The sequence below is a fragment of the Pezoporus flaviventris genome, unplaced genomic scaffold (genome assembly GCF_033815535.1).
Source record: "Pezoporus flaviventris isolate CSIRO_AGI_PZ_B2104156 unplaced genomic scaffold, CSIRO_AGI_Pfla_v1 ptg000001l, whole genome shotgun sequence".
NCBI classification, from domain to species: domain Eukaryota; kingdom Metazoa; phylum Chordata; class Aves; order Psittaciformes; family Psittacidae; genus Pezoporus; species Pezoporus flaviventris.
In genome coordinates this window covers 3,759,345-3,773,893 of record NW_026892549.1, presented here as the reverse complement: position 1 = coordinate 3,773,893, position 14,549 = coordinate 3,759,345, and the positions used below count along the sequence as shown (strand labels likewise).

The 14,549-nt window shown below is 40.4% G+C and overlaps 2 protein-coding genes and 1 long non-coding RNA gene across 3 annotated transcripts in view; all 3 read right to left on the bottom strand.

Annotated features, from left to right (window-relative positions):
* EPB41L5 (erythrocyte membrane protein band 4.1 like 5) overlaps positions 1-14,549 on the bottom strand; it is a 465,429-nt gene that overhangs the window by 175,090 nt on the left and 275,790 nt on the right. The window lies entirely within an intron of this gene.
* Positions 1-14,549, bottom strand: part of RALB (RAS like proto-oncogene B) — a 410,529-nt gene that overhangs the window by 257,453 nt on the left and 138,527 nt on the right. The gene's annotated exons all lie outside the window — the stretch shown is intronic.
* Positions 12,302-14,549, bottom strand: part of LOC133274738 (uncharacterized) — a 101,519-nt gene continuing 99,271 nt past the window's right edge. The window contains exon 4 of the long non-coding RNA XR_009745265.1: positions 12,302-14,057. This is a non-coding gene — a long non-coding RNA (uncharacterized LOC133274738). The remainder of the gene's footprint in view (positions 14,058-14,549) is intronic.

Below are 14,549 nucleotides of genomic sequence, written 5' to 3'. Positions count from 1 at the left end.
ACTGGGTGTGTGTGTGTGTGTGTGTGTGGAAGGAAACCAGCAATATTCCTGTGATTTTTTTAATTACCTGTGTTCTTGGAATATTGTCACAAGTCCTTCACTCGTTCTTAGGAGAGATCACTAATGGGTTTTACAGTGGGAAGAGCACAAAATGCAATATTGAAGAAGGATACACAAGAGATTAGGTTTTGATAGGTTTTAGTGTATCTCTCCTCCGTGAAAGTGCAGGACGAAAGGAACAGCAGGGAATGCAGAGTCAGAAAGTTTGTCTGTCCACTCTACCCTTCCAATGCAGTTAGTTTTTCCAGGATAAAACCAAAGAAAAGTTTTCAGAAGACTACCGCATTAGATACACGTATGTTTAATGGAGACTTCATGTTGCTTGAACACAAAAGTAATACTAACAGAGAAGTTCAGAAATTGTGTTAGATTTATCGTTGTTATTATTTCACTCATTAATGTTGGTTTATTAGAGTGGACTGGATAAGTCAGACCCACAGGTTAATTAGACAGTAAAAAACCCACAAGAAACCACATTGCATAATGCAGCAATAATCCAGACAGGACTGACGGGTAGACGGAATCTGGATTGCAACATAAGTACCAGCTTTTAAATGCTATAGCAGCTTAGAAAGACATTATCCCCATATAATGTTATTAATGTGTGAATCCTCTGACTATGGTAGGTAATTGTCCCCCATAATTAAACCCCCGCATCAGTAGGAGAGGTATAATGTGTGCTTATCATTTGTATTCTTACTAGCCTTTATTTATATTTTTTTAAGCACAGACAGGCATCATGTCACTGGAGGATTATCTCATGGTGGTTGAACTCATTAACTAACAAGTATACATTATTTCACACTCAGACAATAAGGTCTCTATAGCACTTGCCTGACAGAAGTGGAAAAACATTCACATTCGTAGGAAAGTGGTGACATAGGCCATTCTCAAGATGAAACGTTTTCCCAAAGGTACTTAATCTGATCATAAAAGAAGTTTATATTTCACCATTGATTCAGTACATGTTTCTGCGTTTGGATTGGACAGCTTAAAAAAATAAAATAGCTGTGATATAATGCATAGCCTTATATCACCTCTATTGGGAAGGCAGATTCTTCATTTTACAGTTCTGCATGGATCTGAACACAAAGTCAAAAGGCCACGCCGTATTTCATTAGAGAATCTGCTCAGCATCATTCATTAACCCATAACTTTAAACAGTCCCTCATGAAATAACTAAGATCTACCACGTGCTCCAGCCCCTAAGAGATCCTCTCACCCTAAAAATGGTGACAAATCAAATTCTGGAATCCTCATATGCTAAAGAAACCGTGTGCCTGAGCAGCCATTGCAGCTGTATTCAAAGTATAGTCACTTGATTCTCATGCATCTCAAGTGCTCAAGAATTTGAGAACTTTGGTTTTATAATGATTTAAAATCAACAGATTTAATGTTTTTGTCTTTATGTTGCCTGCAGAAGTGACTTGAAAGGGTACCATGCACATTTGCTGTCTGATTTCAGCAATGCAATTTCACAAAAATAAAAACAACAAAAAAACCCAAACAAATCTCCCCCCCACACACATAAACCAGTTCTCATCATGGCCTACACTCATCCTAACAAACTCTTACCAAACATTTATTAAGCAGCCAACCTAGCAGCTTGGTCAGCCAGAGCTCCCTCTTTTCAGCCACTGCAGATAACGAGACATTTCCCAGAGTGAATTTTTCTACCTGTGGAGGTACCTGCTTTTTCTTCTGAGAAGGAGAGGGGTACCTCAGTTCCCGGCTAAGGCACTGGCTGAATCCAAGCCCAACCACTTCCCTCAGGAGCTAGCCAAAAGCTAAAATTTCAAGCCCATTATATCTGATTCACACACCATCAGTACTGAATTCTACCTTTGTAGCCATCCAGGCATCATATATCTGTACTTATAATGTAGATGCTGATCTAATACTTGCACTCAGACTGGGAATTAAATTGTTTCAGTAGATATTTTCAGACTAGCAGAACTATTGTCAACTTCATAATATGTCTATTTATGACATAACCACTTGCAGCTGATAGAGGAATTGTAGTCCTATAGTACACACAGCACCAAAAAGCAGAGACAGAGAGAAGATATATAGATTTTTTTTCATTCTATTTGAATATCAGACCTGCAGATTACTAATCTGCAACTCATTGATTTAAAGACTGCAGAAAACATACCACAGACAGACCTTGCACTAAGTAGTGTACAGTTTAAGGCCCCAACTCTACAGATACTTCATTTTTTGCTTGTGAGAACAATTCCAATATACTAAATAGGGCTACATCATTGTAGTGAAGCACACGCATTTGTTTTTACATGATCAAGTGTTGAAAAACTAAACATGATTAAGGCCAAACTTTAATAATAATACTCTTACTGTAATTTAAGAACTGTAATATAATTGAGACATCAATTAAAACAGTCTCTAGAAATAAAATTACAAAAGTGCTTTTCCTTCACTTTTTTTTTTTTAGGATATTTGTTTAACTTTGCAGTACTTTGAAAAATGAAATGAACAAAGTTTCCGTGAAGTTTTGCTTCAGATACCAGGTGCAATGTCTGCTCTAGAACATCTTAAGATATGCAGAACTTCTCCCACTGCTGATGCAAACAGGTCATGGAGCCCACTGGGTCTCCTGTGGTTCTAACTTCAAGGTTCTAACTTCAATAGCTACTGAGACTATGTGTCCATTCCTGTTTTCACAATTAAAACTAACTAAGATCTGTGCTGAGTTACATGAAAACTCACCAACAATGGATTTTCATAATTTTATAGAATTCAGGTCTTCTGCACATTTTACTTCCAGCATGTTCTTGCTGAAAATTCAACATCTTGGAAGTCATCTCTAATAAGCTAAACAAAAGTTGATATCTTTGTATAGGTTAGCAATTGACATCTACAAACCAAAAATAGCCCGGCAACTAGGTAAGACTTCTGAGCCAACTGCAATATAGCACTAATGTTGCCAAAAGCCAAATGAAACAATAATTAGATTCGAAGAGAGTTTCAATCAAGTCTGTACGTAATTTACCATAGGTCAAGGTATTTCAACATTACCCTTGAAAGTACCAGGAAGTAGATGGTGGGAAGATGAATGCACAGCCCTTACCTTTTAACAATGATCAGGGTCACATGGCTAATTAAAATACCTTTGTTTACATCGGGTAAGAGTCCTGCTGTTAGACCATCTGCACCTGCAGTCTGTTCCATCAAAACCCCTTCCACAAATTGCATGCTCCTAATAGGTATTGCTGTGCCAATGACAATTACCTAATTAGACATTAGAATGTCAATGCCGATTTTAAAATCCATGCTAATTATTTTACTGTTTGACAGAATATTTCCCAATGAAGGAAGGAGTCTGGATAGCATAATTATGTCACGAGGAACACTTCTGTATATGATTAAAAGGTTTGGCTGGCTCTGATTGGAAGGGCTCCAGTTATTTATGTGTTTAACAAAGTTGCAATCAGCACATACGGTTTTCAGCTGAAAGAAACAATCTGAACCCTGCTTATTCACTTGCCTGCTATGGCAGAGCGTATAATGAAGGTTGTGACTGGGTTCCTCTTCTGCAAGGTTTGCCTCTGAGTAAGGTGAGTTTGAAAACAGAGGGACAGCATGTCTAGAAGACAGATGATATGATGGGTCTTTGGTTACAGTTTAAAGGCAGAAAGTTTGGGTGCAGGGTGTGTGACTGATTTTGTTTCTTTAGGCATAGAAAATACCTCTGCATCTAGTGCCGAGTACTTCTGCTCTTATTGGTTGCAAGCTGGTCCTGGTACGTGGCATCACTACGTGGGTTTTAAAGACCTGCAACACTTTCCTAGGCCTCAGACCACTGGTATTTAAAACAAGACAGCTTAAACCATAACCACAATAGCAAGAAAATGCATTTCAGATTTGAAAGTGTTTAATTCAACTTTTTACTGGCCACAAGTGAAAATCTTAAAGCACAATGAAGGAATCTATCTGCTGTCAGCAAACTCCTGAGGACACAAAATTCAGTAAATATAAGGAAACACTGCAAAAGTAAAGCAATAGGTGAAATGCTCACAAGCCTTTCTATACAAACTTACCCACTTTTTTCTTTATTCTCCTCACCCAGAAAGAACACTGCAAAGAATACTGGCTAAAGCTGCAAGGCAAACACCACCACTGCACAGCTTTTGACTTCAAGGTGTCTTTGATTTTAAGTTGAGAAGGTGCAATCAGAAAAATAATTTGTCCTTTTCTTAGAAAAATGCTGTGATAAGTAGCAAAGACAAATGTTTTCTTTTTTACTTCATAATTTCCACAGAATCAATTACATTAACACAATCTAATTACTTAGCTAAACTTCTGTATCTGTACAGCTAACATGTAGGGTGAACAAAGCTCTTGTATCATTGTGGGGATTCAGTGGTGTATTCAACGTATAACAATCTGCATTTAAATTCATATTCACAGCCTACTACTCGTCAGCATAAATGTCAAGTGGCACTGTATAATACATGTCTATGTAACATTCAAAGCCATAGCTGCTCTTCATGTTCAAGAAGCAATATCTGATTAGAACCTCTCGGAAGCACAAGAGTCAGAAGTCCTTGGTCAAATGTCAGTAATGGGAGACTTGATCAACCAGTAGCTAAACATTACAAATCCCTTTTTAAATCTTCCCCCCAAATCCCTTCTGAATACTCATTTCTACTACAGAGTCTGTAGGAAATTAGCTGGTTGGTGAGCAGGTTAAAGGATAAATCAGGATCTATAATAGTGTATAACACACAAACATATATATATAAACAACATTGCATGCTTCTGTTCATCCTCTACCATGCTTTCAGCAGTTGCTTTCTTAGCATGCATATCTTAGATGTCTGAAACTCTTTCTACAAGCACTTTATAATGCCTAATGAAATAGGGCTGTGATTCTCATTTTGCAACTCATTCTGAGACACCAAAACACAAATAATACCTCTGACAAAGACTATTCTGACCTGAAGGTGTTTTCTTATATTTATATTTAAATGTGTTTGGTTTATCTTCTGAATGCTCCTGGGTGCATTTACAGCCTCTTTAATGACTTAAATTTGAGGATTACATGTCTCAGTGCTACTCACCATTGCAGTAATTGGAATTCTCTAGCTGTCCCATGCAACACACACCGAACTGCTTAGCTGTGAATTTTGGGAAAGTTTCAGCTGCAGAAGAGCAGTAGCCAAAAAGGCACATCCTTTAATGCCTGAAGAAGACAGAACAGAAGCACAGTGGAGGTTTACACTAGGTTTGCACCTAATGTTTTACCAGGCACTATATCTTCAGAATACATAAACCAGTATTTATGTACCATAAAGACTTACATAGAAAGTCATCAGAAGTAAAGACATTAGAGAAGTTCAGGGAAAAAATCCTGACCCCATGACAACAGGTGGCAAAACTCTAGTTGACTTTATGAGGACTATGATTTCACTCATAAGATTCTCCTTAATACCACCTTGCTTTTGCACTGTATCTTACTTATTTCCCTGTCCTCTCTAACCAAGCACAATCAAGGCTTTCTAAAGATCATAGCTAACCAGAAGGACAAAAACCAAGTTTGGAATGCAATGCTCATCTGGGGTAAAGGAGTTAACTCTCAAAGAAATTAATCTTGGTCTTCCAGCTGGAGACGGGGCCTAAAATAGGCAAACTTCAAGTGGAAATTTAATTTCAAACAGCTATTTCAGAGACATATTTTCCAGGTGGGGCATATGTTACAGATTTAACTATCAGCTGTGTATCTTAAGGCTTGTTGTAAACACCTGAGCACTAAAGAACATGAATGATAACCAGTGTCTTAATGATATAGTTAGGTATCTAACAAATGTATTTGAAAGGATGTTCTATTTTTATTTATTACATATTAAATTTCTGGTGCAATAAGCTCTTTACAAAAAGGTGTAGATGACATATTCCCTACCACAAAGGGGTTTAAGGTACTTTTTTTCTTTTTAAATTCCAGTATTCTTAAGGGAAGTTTCCAACTCTTTAGGAACAACCCATCCATGTTAGGATAATAAGCATCTATTAGGAGGATATCACAAATATAGTGAAAGTATGTGTTTATCAATTTAGGGTGTGATTTCAGAAGCTTTCTTTATCAGAGTAATTTTCTTTCTACTGACATAAATCATGAAACTCCCATTGACTTTGAAGAGCTCAAAGTTAGGTCAACACTAAGTACCGTTGAAAATTACAAGCTTAAGTTAACTCCTACATCTAAATTTATGTTGACTCAGTCATAATTTTCATTATTCTCACTGGAATCATTACAGGAATATTCAAGTCTGTTAATAAATATCTAATTTCTTTAAGAATAGCATACCCCAGACTAGCTTTAAATAACTCATCCCTCTAAGAATGACATATACCATCCGTCTCTATATATTTCCCTAGACTCAAAAGTTTCGACAACTACATGGAAAGAATTTATTTCCTTAGAAATCTGTAGTCCCATTGTGTGTTGCATTATCCGGAAATGGGATATGGAGCTGGATCTGCTGCAGGAAAGCATCTCCTAACGGATATGATTTTGCTGAGGGTTCTTTTTTGACAGGTAATATTCCAGCAAAGCATGATCTTCTCTCCAATGGCCATAAACGATCTCCAAGTGAATGCTGCTGCTGCTGCTTTTTTCGTGTCCAAGATTAATCCAAGTTTTTCAGAAAAGCTATTGCCATTTATCAAGGTAGTATCTACACCCTCAGCTCAGAACTGGGGCCACGGTCTAATAGGTATGTCCATACACATAATTGAAAACACACTCCTGTTTCAAAGAATTCATCATTTGCATACAACAACAAAATAAGTAGTAGAGCGTTTTTCATGCATTTGGAATATTTTTGTCATACTTTCGTCATACTAGGGATTGCATTTAGCAGGAGATCCCATCTCCGCCTGGAAATAGTTTCCTTATACAGCCTTTACTGGCCACACTTCATTTCTTCCAAGCATCAAGTATCCGCATAAAGAGAAGAAAACTTTATGAAAGGGAAAAGCAGCAGGCCATTACATTCTAAACAAGTTACTGTCCTTCACCACAGTAATTCATGTAATAAAAGCTTTGCTTCAGGAAACTGAAGCAGTATCCTACAAACAAGTGCTTCTTTGAGACCTCTTTCATTACTTGTTGTTCAGCATCAGGGGTTAGAGAGGCATCAAAGTGTGGAAACAGATCCCACTTCAGCTACCAGGAGCCTCTGAGAGAAGCTGCTTCATCACCATTAACTATGGTAATCCCTTATCTAATCACATCATGTCACCCCATCCTCAGTCTCTGCATGCCCAAACTTCTACCTATGCCAGCAGTCAGGGATACAGCTCTCACCAGAATGAAGTTTCTTGCTCTAATGCAAACATGGGGTCTCCAGCCTCCTTCCCGAGAAAGGCTTTACTGCCTTGACGGTACCAATTTTAGACAAATCAGAGCCACGCACCATGTTGGCTATTCTGCTCTCTCCAGTGTTTAGTTCCCAGGTGTTGAAAGGCAGCACCGTAACTGGGCTGCAAAAAATATGCAGTAACACAGAGGAACACTGAGATGAGCCCCTGCCATTATAAATATCTCACCTACAGAAGAAGGGATCTTTTTTCCCTTTGCTTTCAGTGGTAGGTGCCAGCTGCACGGCCTCTGTGTTCAAGGTTGGCATTTCGAATACTGTGTGCTTTCACTAACCAAGCTGCACTTGGAAAACTGCAGTTCTTCAGCCACATAGCAAAGAAAACAATGTTTTATTGTGTTCCCACCCACAGCTAACAACACCAACAGGGCAGACAAACAAAATCTGCTCCTTGCTCTCACATTCCTCTTCCTCCAGTTCCATTAAATGGCAGAAGAGGTCATTTTTTTTCCTTTTCTCCCCCAAGTGGTGCTTAGCCTATGTGGCTTCATAGAGCAAAGGTTTTCCATAGGCCTGAAATCAAGCCACAACTCTGCCACAGGCATCTCTAGGAGTCTTGTGTGTCCATTACCCTTCCGTAAAAAAAATGGAATACTCCAACTTCCTTCCCCTCACGCCTCACCCCCTGCCTAGTGTCTATCTGTATATTCTTTGATCATACACTGACCAGCACATTAAAGCATGATGTGATTGGAGCATCTTTTATCATTTATATCACTGTAAGTATCCATAGGTGGATAAAACAGATGGGAAAGAACTGTGAGAAGACTGTGATTAGCATAATTGCTAGTGATCACATCAGACAATCTGCGTAACACAGTCAAGCATTTTTATAAGTATTGCTAGGGAGATTAATAAGAAAATCATCACTGGGAGAGCCACTAAAGCAGAAGCTATATTTTTCTGGGGGTTATTTTGGGGTTCCTTAAAGGACTGAAATGTACCAAAATTCTCAAGATTATTTGTATGACAGCTACACAAAAGGAGAAGCAAGTACAAAGCCCTTCATTGCCCTCTCACATTTTACTGTGGTCTGTGACCACCTTACAGGTGGTGCTCCCAGCATTTTCCTGCATGTATCTGGTCCGGACCTGAAGACATCTGGTGAGCAGAACCAGAGGAAATGGGGACAGAGAAGAAGGAATTCTACAAGTGCCATCACGATAGTCATTAGGAGATTTCCTTTGAGAAAAAAAATTATAAAAGGAAAAAAATCCAAAGAAAATCAGAATAAACTGTATCCATCTTAATGCTTAAGAAACAAGTTTTGTGCAGCTCATCCGGAATGGGTCAAAGCAGTCTGCAAAGAGCTGAAGGGCAGGAGGAAGATGTGTGTAAATCCACTAGCCAAGTGGAGGAAGTCTGAGCTTGTCATGTTTTGCCTCTTTTTTACTGTAAATAGAGGTACACAACAGGGCATCTGCAGCAGAGTGGGGGGAAATAACCACATTAAGGTCCACACATGAGCTTAAACACAAAAACCTAAGAGACACAAATTGAAAATACCCAGTCATCAGGTGTGGTGTAAGTCCTTGGCACTCCCACTGGCTTGCTCTTTGAACTAGGACATCTCAGCAGCACTCTTGCTCATCCCATGCTGTCTGCAATGTATCAGGAGAAGCTTTTATTTCTCACCCTGCATGACAAGTGCCAATAACAACAGGGTCCCAATACGAGCTGGGCTGCTGGGTGTTAGTGCAGTATAAGTAGCTATCATGCTGGCTTCAATAACAGAGTTCAGTGAGACTTCCATTATACAATACTGAGTCATTTTTTTGTGAGAAGCCTCTGACATTCATCTCGAAGAAAGCCCCAGCCTTGCACATGTGTCTTTTCACTTGGTCCATGAAATTCCTTCATGGTTTAGGTAAGATATAAATTGTGGGATTTGTATATCCAGCTCTACCCAAAACTTTTCCAGATTACACTCCTAAGGAAAATTTGGCAGAAAAAAATGACATACTAAAATAATAAAATGTACAAAGAATAGTAAGTATGAGCTTTCTATGGCAAAGTCTGTGCAAAGTAGAAGCAGACACTACAGGGAATGCAGCTGGTTAGAATCAGGTTCCCCCTCTGATGTTTTGCTCCCTGAAGTATACTCCTCAGGCTCTAACCAAAGCAGAATCCACGTGGGCAGGACACATGCATGACTGCTCCCTAAATGTGCACACAGGACCCCTGAATCATCCTCCATGCTTGGGGAAGTAAGATTTTTCTTTCTATGAACAAATCTGCTTCATTCTGCACCCACATGACTACAGTAGCCACTAGTCAAGCACTTGAAACCAAGCAGCATTTATTGTGCATGCAATGAGGGTTCTAGGTTTCAGGTTTTACCAGTTATTCACAATAGCAGAGTTATGACAGTAATTCCCAGCAGCATCTGTATTATCCTTTTCATTTCCTCTTCACCTTGTCATTTCTTAGACAGAAACACAAATCACCACCTTCTGTATATAGATTACTTAATATCCACTTCAGTCCATGGCAATATCTCTATTTCTGCTTTGATTCACCAACATCCGCCATGGTCTTTTTTCAGTCCCTTTCTGGACTGTGTGAGCTTTCTCTTTGCATTTCCTCACCAGCTCCCTTTTCTTTTTGAGTATCAAGCATGTGATATGACAACACTTCACCTTACTTTTTTAACCTTTAACAGAACTGCCCCCCCCCCCCGCCCCGTCACTGAGCTACAGTTGGCTTATGATTGACATAAGCATCCTCCTGCTGTTAGATTTACAAGCGGATACCCTCATGACCTCCCCATGCTGACCATCATCTTGTCTTAGTTAAAAATCTTAACACAAAACAAATACAAATCTAACTGCAACTACTAGTGAAGCTGGTACATGCATTTACACCACACATCTAACTTTAGCCATACACCTAAAATACTTGAAGGAAGAGCTTTCGTTTCACCATGTTTGTACAGGACTTATCTCTTTGCCACTGTGGAACAAAGCTGAGGCAAGAAGTGAAAGAAATATTGAAACGAAATATTTACAAGCTCTATGGCTAGAACTGACCCCATTTGTGCACATAACTTTTGATGGTCTTAATTACATGTTTACATACTTCCTTTTTATCCTTCAGAGAAAAGCTTCCCTATGGAGTGGACAGCACCGATACACAAAGAGACAGACATGACAGCTTAGAAAACTTCATTTATACAAGAGCCCTGACTTCTGAGTTTGATAAAGTTATTAACAACTCAGAGCATGCCTTTTCTAGTGAGAACATCAGGCAGCTAATCCAACAGCATCTGCATTCGCTGTAATTAATAAAAGCACATCCTACAACACCTTCTTGAAGCTTTTCTTCCATTATCCTTCGGAAGCCCCCAAGGAACAGCACACAGGCCTCTGAAGTCCCACAGATGTGGGAAATCTGCCACTGACTTTCCCACAGCACTGTCCCATGCCAAGGCCTGACCCTCTTGCTCCTCTGCCATACTGGCACTGGTCCAACAGCCACCTGCATCTGAGGGGTGGGAATCACAGAGAAGAAGAGAGGCAGCTCCGATGAGATTCCCAAACTCAAAAAAGCCCTGCTAAGCGGCACACTCCCACTCTCCCTATGTGCATCTTAGCACTGCAACCTCTTCACATCTCACGAGCTAGCGTGGAACAGATGCGTCCCCCCGTCAGGAGGCAGCAACACCCCTCCCTTCTCACATGACTCATATGATGTCAGAGTTGTCCTTGTCACCGACCCCAATTCGGGCTCACACGTCAAGGACATGCTTGCTCAGTGGATCCTCTCAGCATGATGGATCATCCATCCATTCTCATCTGGGTTCCCTACTTCCTAGCTAACCACAGAAAAGGGAGGACTTTTTGCTAGTTGAGGAAACAGCTCCTCCATCAGTTCCAGCAGCGCAGCCCCACCAAGAAATATTGGCAGAGGCTGCAGGGTTTTGAACCTTTGACAGTTAGGTCAGCATCTCCTTGCACAAAACCAATGCCCCCCTCCCCCAGTGTCCAATACAAAGATGCAAATTATTTTTATAGAACAGTCATGTACTTTCGTGTGATCTAATATTAGCTGCGCTGTATATAATTATTTTATGTAGTACTCTGCGTTCTGGTTGCACTCCCATCGATATGTCTAGTAGATATTTGTAGTTCCCTAGTAATTTAATAGCTAGTTTGTGCCCTAAAGCATAAAAACATTTCTACCCTATCTAAAGTAACCGTGGGTGGTGTTATCCATATAAAATCTTTGAGTCCTAATGAGCTTTTGTTCTCAAGTTATAACCCAAAAATACATCACCCGGCTGTTCCGTTCTCTGCTGAAGATCCTCACTATGATGTGAAAGGAAAAGAAATTAAAACTTTAGATAAATGTGTTTGATCTGCCACAAAGAGGGAAAAGACACCCCTCTGTATTGTATCTTGTTGGGATTTTTTCATGACCCATTTTCTGTTCATTGGTAAGTGCTTAAAGGCTGAAGAGAAGCTACATGTTTGCAAACCCTGAGCTGGAGACAGCTGTGGTCTGAGGTGTTGAGGCTGGAGCAGCATGCTGGCCCTGCTGCCCTGCAGCAATACCACAATAGCTGCTAGAGCCTGGACATGATGCTGCAAAGCAGTATGATGCTTGAGGTTCCTAAGAGAAAAAGGCAGCAGACTCCTGTCTCCTTGCAGAGATGCTGTTAGGGGACACCCTACCCTTCCGTCTGGGGAAAAGATGATTCTGGGACATGCTGGAGAGAGCAGGTCTCTCAGACAAGTAAAGCCCATCTCTTGGCCACCCTGAGGATTTGTTTCACCTTCACAACAATCTTGGTACTGTGAGTAATGTGGACTATGATGATGCCAGTGTATTCCCCTTGCCTCTTCCTTAACTCATCTTTATTTGCAGCCGTGGATGCAGGCCAGAGCCAGGCGCTTACTGGGAGCCAGGCTCAAGCCTTCCTTGGCGTGCCCACCTCTGCTCTTTAGGAGAGGGTACAAGCTGTACAATGCATCATCTGTTATGCAATGATACTCAGCATTGTGTTCTGCTTTGCTTCCCTGTGGTAAGAATACATCAGCCCCCTCTTCCCCTCCTCTCCCATCCCCTAGCCCCATTCATCCCCACCACTCGCTGTTTACTACCAAAGCCCTGTAAGTGAGGAGCACCTTGGTGCACAGCAAACCAGCCATAGGGATTACAGTATTTTGGCCAGGGGAGGAGGCATGCCAGGGAGCCAGCTCATAAGAGAGATTTTTTTGGGCCAGTTTCAGTTCTGCCACCACTCTCCTGGAAATAATTGCTCTTAACTGCTTACATCAGGTCTGAATGCGCCTAGCCCTTCTTTCTATTACATGTGGTTATTTTACACTGAAAATAAAATAAAAAGTGTGAGAAATATCACAGAGGAAGTTTAACATCCCAACAGAAACAGAAAAAGTACTTTACCATCTAGGTAGCAAAAAAAGTCCAAGATAAAATCCCTGGATAAACATCTCCTGAAATACCACAGAAATTTGTACCCAATTCTGACCTTAGAGGTAACACCCATCTCCAAACACAGAAGAGAAAGTGCCTCAGAGGATGAAGCCTGGCTGCTTCATCAAGAGTGAACAGCAAGTCATGGATATTCAGCTAGGAAGCAAACAATTCCTTATCACATCAAAGCAAAAGGCAGAAATGCCAGCAAATCCTGTCTGCTTCGTTCAAAAGAGATTTTGTAGTATCTATGCTTGGAAACAATGAAACCTAGATAGAGTATTAGCTGTCATTAGAAAGTAAATGAAGGCAGTGGGAATTAATTCTTCCACTCACAGTTCAGAAAGATTTTGGCATTCAGCATTATCTGTAAATCCCAGAAGTAGCAATCAGCAGGTAATCTGTTCAGTGTAACTAGATAGTCCCATCACATATAAGGATTTAACAAGTGCATCACCCCAGAGAGAGACCAATTACAAGATAATCAACTTCCTCCTTCCTTGACTCTGGGGAAAAATTTAATAAAATTGCAATCCAATCCTTGCCATACCACACCTTACAGAGCCCCTTTCCCAGTTACTTGAACTAACCAGAAAGATGTGAATTGGGCGTTGGTGAGAAAACGACTGTTTTGCAAAATAAACAGCACAAATATTTGACTATGGAAAATCTGTTCATTTCACTGTTTTGGTAGGAAAAAATCAAGACACCGTGTCATAGATAACAGCCAAGTAATCATCACATTTCTTTGATTAGCTGAAGGAATAAGGCTTAAGATTTTCTGAGTTTAGAGGAGTACTGACTTAAACCAGCGTCTCAGGTGAAAACTGTTGACAACCCAAGAAATATCCCCATTCTCTCAGAAAAAGCCATCCTGAACCTCAGAAACCTACAGGAAAAGTTCATTGAAATTGTCAATATAATAGAGAGAAATTCCTGTGTCAACAAACCATTTTTTTTCTATCCTGAGAATACTTTTTGTATACACTCCCTGTAAGCGTAGCTACTTCCAGCATGTACTTGTTGTACTTGGACAGAGGTCTGATGAGCTGTTTGGGCAAATACTGTGAGGAAAGGGCTCAGCTGCAAACATTTGCACCAGGGCAGAGGTCTTCTCTTCTCACGCTGCCCTTGAGCATGTTTAACATTAATCCACATTACCTGAAAAAAAAAAAATAATATCTGGGATACCCAGGAGCCAGGAGAAGAGCTGAATATTCACCTCAAATGTAAAAAAAACACAGAGAAAAACCCAACGAACAAACCTAAAAAAGCTCCAACCCTCCCAAAAACCCACATAAGAATGTCTCTAATACCACCACACATGACTGCAATACATTTGTGCCTGCAGCACTCCTCTCCAAGGGTGCTAAGGCTCAGGGTGAAAAGCTCCTGCAGCCCCACTCTTCCCACCCAGCAGCTTGCCGCCTTCTGATGAACTGCCAGGTACTTGCCAGGGCCCAGGACCTATACCTCCAACATCTCTTCCAGCACCCAGGTATGCAAACCCAGCTCCATTAGCAAGCAAAAGGACCAAAAAATACACTTCCCTTATCTCCCACCCATTTCTCCCATTGCTCTCCCTCAGTATATTTTAGCAGGGAAGTTAAAGAAGGCATAGCAGCTGAGACACTGAATGACAGCCATACAAGC